The sequence below is a fragment of the Teleopsis dalmanni genome, chromosome X (assembly GCF_002237135.1).
Source record: "Teleopsis dalmanni isolate 2A chromosome X, ASM223713v2, whole genome shotgun sequence".
Classification (NCBI taxonomy): domain Eukaryota; kingdom Metazoa; phylum Arthropoda; class Insecta; order Diptera; family Diopsidae; genus Teleopsis; species Teleopsis dalmanni.
In genome coordinates this window covers 79,451,335-79,461,890 of record NC_051848.1, presented here as the reverse complement: position 1 = coordinate 79,461,890, position 10,556 = coordinate 79,451,335, and the positions used below count along the sequence as shown (strand labels likewise).

The window sequence follows — 10,556 nt, the reverse complement described above, 5'->3', positions numbered from 1 at the left end:
TTTTATGTCTTTGTGCGCAAAGTATTTGATGGTTGGTTTGAACTTGTGTTGTGATGTATTTTGTCACTTTTTCTGTGTTCTGTCGTTTATATTTTCTGATTTCACTATAACTAAGTTAGCCTCTAAGCCGCCTTTCAATACGATAATATTATGTACAAATAACTTTTCAATATTTCGTGGTTCTCTGTACCCTAAGGGTTATGCAGTCAGTCATATGACGACTGGTTACACTCCTTTTGGTCATGATCAAACGGCATGACCATGAAAAAATTCAAATGAAAATTTTATATTATTCTTATTGTGAAAAGCACAATTCAAATAAAGAAATGACCATGAATCCCTGTATAATAAGGCCCTAAGAAAGTATTTGCATTTTAATTTATATTTGCAAAACTTGCTTTATATGTAACATAAATATTATCGTTTCCACACTCACAGGAAGTACTATTTTATGGCTCACACACCCAAAATTGATACATGATGGTTGATTGAATTACCATAATGGTTATGGTTAAAAGTTCAAAAGCTATTAAATAAGACAAATAAGTTTATAAAATGTTCACGACATGAAAGTTTTGATATTTACCAACAATTAATTCTAACAAATATTATATAAACTTATTAATTGAAACAGTACTCAAACTGATGATGTTTGAATATTTCAAATTCAAAATGAAATGGTATTATATAAATCCTTTCCGTTGTGAATTGCGAAAGTATTTATTATATAAGGTATATTTTATTTTATATTATAATTTTCAGTTGTACTAGTTAGTAATATTAGTCCATTATTACAGGATTGTACGATTTCTGATTTCTTGGGGTTTCAGGATTCAATGCTCCCGTTTCGTTCATTAAGATTTACTTGTGAATCTTATTTAACATTTACATTTAACATTAACATTTTACATTTTTCATTTAACATAAATCTCACACAACACTCAGTGTAAATTCCAAATTCTCTTGAAACACATCATACCAATAATTTATATGTTAAGTACAGAAATTTGACGGACCGTTGTCTTTTCAGTATTTGTAGCATCCAATTAATTTTTGCAGAACTTACTTCGCCGTATAGTAAAAAATACAGCTGCATCTATAGTATATATATAAAATAATAGAGTTTAATGTTGAAATATGAGAGTAAATTATTTTTGATTAGTTACCCATATTATTGTATTAAGTTTCTTTTATATATGTATCCCGAAATGCAGTGGTGGGGTGGAGGGGTGCAGGGGTAGAGGGGTGGAGGGACACCATCCATTTATCCAATAGAGTAGAGTTAAATAAAGTTTAATAAACACAATAATATCTCTCAGTGTATATTTGCAATATATTTCGATTTTCGATTTTCGATTTTCGATTTTAGTTTCTCAAATTAGTGATTATCCAATTTTCTTTAAAAAATAATGTTGAATTGGTGAGGTTTACAAGTTTACTTTTAGATATATTTTTATCAACGTGATCCCGCCTCTTCATGCGCATTGACTGATAAATAAAAATAAATAATTATTTAAAATTCATGTGTTGACTCATTAAGAGAATTAAATATTAAAATAGTTGTACATGTGTGTTTTTGAGAGTTGCGAGTAATTTCTGTGAAATTTTGTGACAGTTGATCAAATCCGGATACTATCCAGACATAAAATGAAGACGAGAGTTTTATTTGATGATGATTTTCATACTCGTGGATGTGAGGAATGTGTAATATTTAGTGGTTTTGAGTGAATTTGTCTTTAATAATATGGGTTCCGATTCATCAGAATACATAATCTGTATAAAGTGGATGTGGATGTGGATGTGGATGTCGATGTGTTATAGTCGTAGTAGAATATTTGCTATTGGGATAGTCGTAGTCATTTTCATTTATTTATGATTGTTTCAATTTATCTTTCCAAGTAAATTACAGTAAAATATTTCAGTTTCACTATTTTTATATTGTAACTACTTACATATATTTTATATATATTCCTCTTTCCTTTTCTGTATTATAATTTTATATAATCTTATAAAATAAAAAATTTTAATAAAATAGTTTATTTATATTCCCAACAATCATGCAAAATCAGCAGTGAGGTTATCTACGAAAAACTTTTATTTTAAAAACGGTGAAATGGAAGTTTCAAAATATGACAAATAAAATAAATCAAGGAACTTACATCGACATCGACACAGACTCTGCTCATTATATTTCTAAGAATTTAATTGATTTTCTCATTTTTATTTTTTTTGCTTTGTTTGACGCGTTATTATTTCTTTATTCGCTATTTTCTCCATCACTGAAGCTATTTCAAGTAATCCTTACTAAAACCATTCAGAATAGAAAAGATCTCTAGAATGAATGATTAACTTCAACAACTTACCTTATATGAAAAAAGTTTGTACTTCAGTACAGCAGCCAAATTTAAGAATGGAAACCCTTACGTTCCTTCCATAAAAATCCACTTAACGTATAACTTTTATATGAATTTTGACTCCAATATTTTGTGCGAAACGTATTGAAAATTTTACAAAGACTTGAATTTTTCACATTTTTTCCAAATATTTTTAACTTAAATTTTGAGCTTAACTAAAAGAAAAAATTTTTAAATGAATTAGTTTTCGTTCAATTTTACTAGTTCAAAATACAAACAGTTTCAAGAAATATCGATGAAAACTTGATTATTATTCAGATCTTATAAATTCATTTTTTAAAGAGAGTGACAAATTATGACTTAGAAAATGAAAATCTGACTGTCTGACTGTCTGATATTTTTGTCACACTGAAACATTATTCATACAGTCTTTGTAAGATATTGTCCTTAAATGAGAATAATTAAACACGATAATAAATTAAATATTTTTATAATTATAAATAGAAAAGTGTTGGTAACAGGAGGTTTGTGGGATTGTGGTTAAGTGCAATCCGATTCGTTGTATTAACGAAAAATGACGAAAACTGATTGAAAATTTTCAAAACCCTTTCGTTATAAACGTACGACGATGAAACAAGGTGTGTGCATCGACAAATGTACGACGTAGAACGGATATGGTATAGCATGTCGTAAGATATGTCATATTTAGTTTAGTAGGAGATTCGCAAGCTCATTTGTATTGCAATTGTTTACGGCTATATACAGTTGTCTGGAGACTATTGTATATCACGAACAGCTGTTTTGATTAACTTGTTATTGCAACATTCTTTCGTTATTTACTCAAGATGGATTCTACATTAGTTCCAGTGCTAAAATAACTAAAAATTGATATCAGTAAGCCAATTCTTTAATTGATTCTTTGAGCTCGGAGAATATTGTTCCGCGGTATTCCTCGATGTTAAACAAGCATTTGATAAAGTATGGCATAATGGACTCATATATGAGATACGCTGTTCATTACCTGCAAATGTCCACTCAATTCTAGAATCGTGTCTGCATAATAGAAGCTTTAAAGTGAAATGCAAATCATATACTTCTAATAATTTCCCAATAGAAGCTGGCGTTCCACAAGGAAGTGTTCTTGGCCCTATATTGTATGTACTTTACACATCTGATATCCCGATAAGTAGTTCAGTTATCACCACAGCGTTTGCCGATGATACGGCAATTTTATGCCGAAACAGAAACGCTGTGCTAGCTTCAAACCAACTTCAATCTCACTTATATCGGGTGGAGAAATGGTTGTCAAAATGGCGAATTAAAATTAACGAAGTAAAATATAGACACGTCATTTTTACCTTAAATCGGAGTACATCTCCAACAATTTTATTAAACAACATTCCCATACTACAAGCAGATAATATAACGTACTTAGGTATCCACCTAGACAGACGACTAACTTGGCGCAAACATATTGAAGCCAAAAAAAATTCAGATGAAGCTCCAAGCCTCTAAGTTGCATTGGCTCATTAATAGCAGATCTTCGCTGTGCCTAGAGTATAAAGTAACCTTGTATAACAGCATCATTAAACCAATATGGACTTATGGTATCCAGCTATTTGGCAATGCTAGTGCTTCAAATATTGAAATTATACAAAGAGCTCAGTCAAAAATACTAAGAATTATCACTGGTGCCCCATGGTATATTAGGAATGAAAGTATACACCGAGATCTACAAATTCCCCTAGTTAAAGCTGAATTTGACAATATAAGAAAAAAATACAATAAAAGGCTAACAGAGCATGTTAATCCCTTAGCAAGAAATCTCGCACTTCTATCCATTACTTCCCGCCTAAAAAGAGCTGACCGTCCAGCCGTTAATTAATATTCAACAGCTCAACAGCTTGAAGTAAAAACCGCACCTTTCTTTTTAGTAATCTGTTAAAGTTGAATCACTTTCTTAAGAAACCACCTAACATTCACTCCAATGAAATTTAACCCATTAATCTAAGTGAGGTTCGTGATATAAGGTTTACTTATTTTATTTTATTTTATTTTATTTTATACAATGTATAGTTAAAATAAAAATTTGTAACATTATGTAATTAGTTATAAGATTTTACAACTTATTGTTAGTCTCATTTTAAGAGAAGATGCAATAAATAAATGTATGTTTTAAAAAAAAAAAAAAATTCTTTAGTTAAGAAATGCTTTAGCACTGTAGCAGATAAAGTACTCACTATGAGTGATAAAATACTGCTGCCAACGAATCCGAATTTTTAATAATAAAATAAACAAACATTAAGTAGTAATAACAGAACTTTTGTCCTCTTTTCTATTTCTTAATTGGAATTCGTATTTCATTTCTTAACTTGTCTAATTAGGGTATTTTCTAGTCTTGTTATGAAGATGGACAAGCCAGACCAATCAGACTAATTGAGTAACTGCTGATCATCATAACTCTTGAGATTGGGAAACAGTTTTAAATAACTTATATATAGAAGAATAGAAATCAGTCAATGCCACAAGCAAATTGAAGTGGAGAATCAAAAAACTACTTGATATGTTTCTCTTCACCTTTGTATCCATCTAGAATATGTAAAAGATAAAAGAAATAGAAAATATTCTACTGTTATTCACTGCTATAAAATGTAGGTGAACTTTGAAGTGATCAACTCATATTGCCGAATCAACTATTAACTCACTGATATCAAGAAAGTTAACTAGGAGAACTTTTAGGTTCCTCATTTCTTATAAATTTGGATAGGAGAATTGAGTGGGTCTTCTAACTCGACGAAAGTATTGTAAACAAAGGTACTATACTTGATCCTTTCTTTTATTAGAGTGCATTCTAGTATGAAAGTCTGATTATCTACATATAGTTTTAGATAAGCTAAGGCAGTGCAAAAAAATGACGTTTAGTAATGACTCCTCCAGGTTAATGTGTATTTGATCTATGGAAGTGATAAGGGTGGACATATTAAAAACACATCAAGTCTAATCAACTTATTTGTATGAGTTGGTTAGACTCCTATTTACCCAGATGACCAGAAATTCAAACACTAATTATGTATAGTCTGCTATCCAAATAGTTACATTCGTGTACTTATTTGGACGATATGTCCCGAGCGTTACTGTACTAACCTTTTTAAAAGATATTTATAATCACTTAATGCGATTAGTAAATATTAAGTTAGTTGTACGTAAGCTTAGCTCTTGAATATATTAATGCTTTTAAATAAATAGATTTGACTTATTCAAAAATACAATCAGTTCTGACAAAGATATATGAAAGACATATCGTTTTGTTCTTATGTTCCATTGTTCGACTATTCAATTCTGTTGATGAGAAGACGAATTTAGAATTGCACTTTCTTAAATCAAGTGCAATATATACGAGTATTTCGTCAGGAAGAGGTCACAGATAATATTGAGTAAAAGTGCTTTGTTCACTAATACGCGGTTTTTTTATTTTATTGGAACAGATACAAACATTGAGCTATTGCATTTCATGTCTTTGTGCGCAAAGTATTTGATGGTTGGTTTGAACTTGTGTTGTGATGTATTTTGTCACTTTTTCTGTGTTCTGTCGTTTATATTTTCTGATTTCACTATAACTAAGTTAGCCTCTAAGCCGCCTTTCAATACGATAATATTATGTACAAATAACTTTTCAATATTTCGTGGTTCTCTGTACCCTAAGAGTTATGCAGTCAGTCATATGACGACTGGTTACACTCCTTTTGGTCATGATCAAACGGCATGACCATGAAAAAATTCAAATGAAAATTTTATATTATTCTTATTGTGAAAAGCACAATTTAAATAAAGAAATGACCATGAAACCCTGTATAATAAGGCCCTAAGAAAGTATTTGCATTTTAATTTATATTTGCAAAACTTGCTTTATATGTAACATAAATTTTAAATGTTAGCATGGTATTACTTATAATTAATCAAATCAGGTGATTCTTTGGGTGCCGGAACATACTGGCGTACGCGGAAACGAAAGCGAGGACAAACTAGCAAGGAAAGGAGCAATAACATCGTCTCCAAAGGTCTAAAATTCAAGTTAAGAAAGTTCATTATCGACTTAGTTCACTCTAGTAGAACATACCAACTCGAATGCCTTTTACCATCCGCAAAAGACCCAATTGACCCATTCGAAAAATGCGGAGTATACAAAATAGAATGTGGCTCCTGCAACAAAATATACTTCGGACAAACAAAAAGACCCTTATCAGTAAGGCTTGAAGAACAGCTGAAGGAAGCAAGAGAAGCACCGAAAAAAATAAACCCCCACATAAAATCAAATGTCGCCAGACATATAGTAAAGGAAATTCACCACATCAACAGGGATAACGCCCAAATAATCAAAAATGTAAGAAATAGATGGAAATTAGAAACGGCAGAGAGCATTGAAATACATAAACATCAGGCCACAACTTTACTCAACGGCGACAAGGGCAACGTGTCATCGTACCTATTTAGATACATCCCAAAAAACCGACAACCAGTCGACCTAATTACCGGTGTGTAAAAATAAAAACAACACCAGACCAACCCCGCCGCCATTTCTTACCTGTCACCCCCAAAAACAATAACCTTAGGTTTTATTAATATTAAGTTTAGTATTAAAAATAATATGTTAATAGTATAAATAGCTTGTAAGATTGCTAGATGTTTTAATATTAGGAATTCTCCTGAAGAAGGCAAAAGCGAATTTGCCGAAACACGTGTAGAGATACACAAAAAAAACTTTCGAAATAAAAGTTAATATATTTAAAAAACAAAAATAGCCGCATTTAAACAATTTCGAAGTAACGATTTAAAAAAATTAAAACAAAAATAAATATAAATACTCGTTTATGTACGATTAGCTTTTTTGATCTTTAAATTTATTTTGGTTTTTATATGTATTTATTTTATTTTTATTAATAATTAAAGAATTATTAAAGAATTAAATAATCAGACTTAACAGATTCTTAATCTATTTAAGTCTTTAATATTTGTTATAAATTAAAGTGGTTTTAATTATTATACACAGTTTTGAAATGAAACGGCACCTGCGTTTAGAAAGTAATTTGCCAGATACTCTCTTGTGTCATTTGCACTATCTGCATCATATAAACTACATATCGCCGATGTTGCTAAAGACTTTGGGCCTACAACAGTTTTTAACTCAGTCCATCAATCTTCTCGTACTACAAAATATTTCTCTTCCGCATATACGTAATTCGCTGGACAATACCATGGATTTGTATCATTGGGTATTATAAAATTGTCCAGTAATAAACATGACAAAATTAATATTTTAGCATTTTCCAGACTAAACTTCATTGATGTCTTCAGTATTCTCCACCGCGTCATTAAAATACCGAATGCATTATCTATTACACGACTCGCCCTTGAAAGTCTGGTTTCATTAAATTTTCTTTAAGCGGAAATGCATAATGTCAAACAAAATAATGAGGTAATGGCTCTGATTTTAATGGTAAAGGAACGCTAGGCAGTAAAGTCAATCTTTTTTCAGCTAAGTCTTTTCCAAATTTAGTAGCGTGGAATACACCTGCAATTAAACAAATATTGTTAACTTTTTTTAAAAAAAAATCTTTAAAAGGAAATTTAACTACCTTGATTAGTTTGATTCTGATATACCTCCACGCCTACAGTCGTAAAACTGCATTTACCATCACTAACTACAATCAAAACTACAATCAACATTTTCAAAAAATCATTGCTAATGTTTTTGAACTCATCCTCTGTTGATTCACTTAAATATATGGGAGATAGTATCTCCCATAACGCCTCACATGTTTCTAATACTATTAGAAATATTATTATATTTCTAGCAGTAGTTTTTCCAAGTTTTTAGCTTCGCGCTAAATTCTAAATGCTTCCCGATGCATTTCGAACTATGAAGACAGTTTCCCTACTTCGTGAAGTCTTCTCACATCGAGTTTTCATTACCGCTAGTATGAAGATACTTTACCAGAGGTCATAAACTTCTCTGTGGTATAATTCACTCAGCTCAATTTCCATTCGAATTACTTATTAGTATGAGGTCGAAGTCTTCACAATTTCTATCCCTTTATATAGACGACATTTAACATTTATGATCCCATGGTTGAATTTCTTCCATTTTGCATTCCTAAGAAGTGGTTTTAATGAGTTCAATTGGCTTTCAACGCTTTGCACCTACCGGACAAAGAAAAGTCGTGTTTTATTTATGGCTCAATTGTGTATGCGTCAGTGTTAAAAATTGGACGCATACTTCATTTCGCAAAATATTGTGTTCAACATTATATTAGATTATATTAGATATAGTAAAATTCAATTTTTTTTCCTGTTGTATAGGAAGGAGGGAGAGTTTGGTAGAGTGAATGGCATAGCTATTTCGTACTTTACTTCAATTCAATTCAATAATTTTTGAAATAAATAGGTTACAAAACAAATAAATAATAAGTCCGAATACAAAATGTTTCGTTTATGAAATTAATTTTCATTGTCTATTTTGCGAAAAAGAACTCGATTTTTAATATAAACAATAGAGAGGTATTTCGAACAGTAGTAAATCACCACAAAAAATTACTGTTATTAATCATTAATTAAATTTTTGGCTGCTTCGAGTACCACCAAATACTTATCATCAGTGGTTTTGGAATTATTTCTTATATCTAATTGTTCATTGAAGGTTGAAGTCGTACCTTCCCAAGTTTGAAGCTCAGAGGCAGCGCTCATTAGCCAACTGATCCAATGACGTACTTTACTTTTATGTTCCAAATTAAAGTTTTTTTGTTAATTTGTTGTGAAAGTTCATTAACAAATTCACTTGCAGTTTTGTATAGGAACGAAATCCTAAATCAACTTTATAATAATTAAATAAATTATAAATTATTTTTTTAAAATTTTTATAGTTTTTGTTTAAAAAAATTTTGATAAATGTTTCGTTTATAAAATTATTATTTTTTCATTCAAACAAAACCAGCAGTAGAATTGAACCATATGTTTTACTGTGTTTTACTTGTAAGCGTTCCGGTACTTTGTGCATTAACAGTTTTTTTCAACATACATACATGCATTTATTAACATTTATAAGTTTACTTCACTTTTATTTGAAAAGTACGGAAACAGACGTATCAATTTGTATTTTCTATATGTGAATTCGCCCATAAAAAATCTAAAAATCATTTTTTATATTTGCTAAAACCGCATTAATGCAAATGGCTTTGTCTAATATCTCCTTTTATATTTATAAGAAGATGAAATATGTAAAGCAAAATAAAGGACGGCTGTTCTATCGTCCAATGTCATTGTCTCAATACAATATAATTATTCCCGTTATTATTGCAAATAAAAACAAAACTCTTTTTAAAAAAGTGTTAAAAAAATTTCATAAAATATACAACTGATATAAACCCACTGAACACATGACTAAATTTTTTAGAAGTAATAAAGGCGTGTCAGCAATGTTCAAGAAGATGCAATCATGGTATACGGTATATTAGCAACTATGGCTGTGTGCGAGTTCGAGTAAATTGAGGAAATTGAGGGATAGTAAATTATGTTGGCATGGTAGCGAATGCTGGTATTTACCAGAATTTCGAGTATGGTAAATTAGATAAAAATTACATAAATTAGGTATTACTATTGTGAAAATTTATAAGATGCATAATAAATAAACAAATAACAGAAAAATAATAAATAAGTACAATAAATCAATATTTCCATAAATGCAGTTCAAAAAACCCATAGGAAATTTCAATTTACTTTACCTCAATTTACTCAAAGTCAAATTCGCACACGTCCTATGAGTATAAAATGACTGTAATCAGTGTGGGCGCATGGTTATATAAACTCAACTTCCATTTTAAGTACACCGATCTGTCTAAATGCATTGTGCAAATACTTGTAAATCATGTTTATCATCGTCACATTTCAAAATCCAAGACACACATGACCACCAATGGTGATATGACACTATGAAATGTCATAACAATATGACAGTTGTATAATTATGACATTATGATTCGCCCAATTATAATTTCAGTCTGCTAATTCTAAAGTCCGACTAAAACGATGTTTTTATATACGCCATATAAATAACTTTTTTTTGGAAGAACCAATTTCTGTGTGGCAACACTAAATATTTCTTTTGACAGAATACAGTTTCCCACATTTGCTTTTGTATTATTTAATTCA

General features: G+C 30.3%; 1 long non-coding RNA gene across 2 annotated transcripts; it reads right to left on the bottom strand.

The window, feature by feature from the left end:
* Window positions 1-420: 420 nt before the first annotated feature.
* LOC119662567 lies at window positions 421-2,564 on the bottom strand. 2 transcript variants are annotated; one of them, XR_005250814.1, is made up of 6 exons: window positions 2,364-2,564; window positions 2,160-2,304; window positions 1,953-2,091; window positions 1,167-1,488; window positions 587-1,096; window positions 421-526 (listed from the first exon to the last, which is right to left on the bottom strand). It is a non-coding gene; the product is annotated as an uncharacterized LOC119662567 (long non-coding RNA). The 2 variants fall into 2 exon arrangements; XR_005250813.1 differs by having other exon boundaries at window positions 1,953-2,081.
* Between the last annotated feature and the right edge of the window lie 7,992 nt (window positions 2,565-10,556).